The following is a 1,718-nucleotide window of genomic DNA, read 5'->3' as shown; positions in this document are numbered from 1 at the left end:
GAGGGGGGGGGGGAGGGGAGGGGGGTGTTTTAATGAGCTCACTGGAAACTTACAGGGGATGTTAATAAGACAGAATTATGTGATGCTCGGCTGTATCAGTGATTACCTGTTAAATGATTTACATTGAAGCTGAACTCCGGGATGACCAGATATTGTCCTTATACAAGAGTCATGTGTATTCTTCCTTCAATCTCGATGAGCTTTGTGTATTTCTTCCGGATCTGTGGAGAAACTTGGAGCTTCCTGTAATAAAGACTGGTCACTTCTGCCCTCTCTCCTTGTGTTGCCTGAGACGGCATCTCTCTGGGTCACGTGAGGGGGCGGCAGGCAGAGTGGCATGCAGGGCCGGTCCTTACACCGGTGCCCGCAACTTCCCCACACGGTCACCGCTGCAGCCCCTCTGCGCTCTGCCGCCCCGAGGCCGGGCCTCGGTGGCCTTGTGGGAAATGCGGGCCTGGTGGCATGGCTGCTCTACTGCACAAAGATTGCAGTGTACCTGCCGCCCCTTTTCTGGCCAGAGTGTCCCAGGTTGCTATGAGCAGGACGGGGAGATGTGTAAGGGCCATAAACATCTCCCCACTCAGCTCTTAGGGGGGATACATCCCCCCCCAGCTCCTGGCACCCAGTGATGTCATCAGGCGGGATGCCGGCCAGAGCTGGGCAGGCAGATGATGCAAAGTCTCCCCCCCCCATGGAATGCAACACCCGCACGGTGAAATTGGTAGGGACGCCTCTGAGTGGATAGATATGCTTTGTGGATAGTAAGGAAAACTATTTAATTAAAAGCATAAAAAATATTTCGAGCGACCAAAGAAACGAGATACCACACCTCTAAACTTACAATTGGCAGGGGATGGTCACTTGCAGGTAAGGGGGGATTTTGCTGAGCTGTCTTGGGGGGGAGGGGACACGGGTGCCCAGCTTACTGATATCACCAGTTGCCAGGAGCTCGGCGGAACGCAAACCAGAGCACCGGAAAGCCGCACAGAGTTCTTAGCAATCGAAGATACTGTAGCTGCCCCACCATTACCTGGCTGTCCCCCAATGAGATGCCGCCTTATTATAGGGACGGCCCTGACCACAGGCATGACTCCCAGAGGTACAGGCGTGATAGAATTTGCTGAAGTGCTGATGTTGCCTACCGCTGCCCTAGCCAATTCCTGAACAAAGATGGCTACATCACTCTGGAGAGAAACGCAGGTGAAGGCATTGTCAGGGGGAGCACTGTGATCCCTATGAGAGGCAATAAACATCTGGAAGTGTTACACATTACATAGCCCGTATGGGAAAATATATCTGGTGGTAGATACACTTTAAGGACTGCCAGAAGAAGGCTTCATACACAGGAATGAATAACATAAAAGAACAATAAATAATGGTTAGTGTCCCTTTAATGGGCCTTTCTACTGCAGAATGGTTCAGGTTATGCAAACGGTAAAACTTCAGAATTGGTTCCATCGCTTTATGCCACATGGCCAAGAATGATTTCCATCACCAGACAGAACGTGAAGGAAGAGCCCCAAGCAGAATGCTCCCGTCACTGAGACTTAGAGCAAACTTGTCAGCTAAAGAATTCCTTTTCAATCCACAGCACATGTCGGTGTTCTTCTAATGAGTGAGAACATTCCAACTCCACTTTTCATTAATATGAAAATTAATCAACTTATTAATTTAAAGGGAAAAGCAGCTCTGAATTTCCTCCTCTCCAGAGCTGCCCC

General features: G+C 50.1%; 1 protein-coding gene across 1 annotated transcript in view; it reads left to right on the top strand.

Annotated features, from left to right (window-relative positions):
• The window catches only part of PRR5L (proline rich 5 like), a 32,524-nt gene that overhangs the window by 4,056 nt on the left and 26,750 nt on the right, over positions 1-1,718 (top strand). The gene's annotated exons all lie outside the window — the stretch shown is intronic.

This window comes from Nanorana parkeri, unplaced genomic scaffold, assembly GCF_000935625.1.
Source record: "Nanorana parkeri isolate BGI_ZX_2015 unplaced genomic scaffold, ASM93562v1 scaffold285, whole genome shotgun sequence".
Taxonomy (NCBI): Eukaryota; Metazoa; Chordata; class Amphibia; order Anura; family Dicroglossidae; genus Nanorana; species Nanorana parkeri.
Note: the sequence above shows the minus strand (reverse complement) of the source record. Positions and strands in the feature narration are given on the sequence as shown.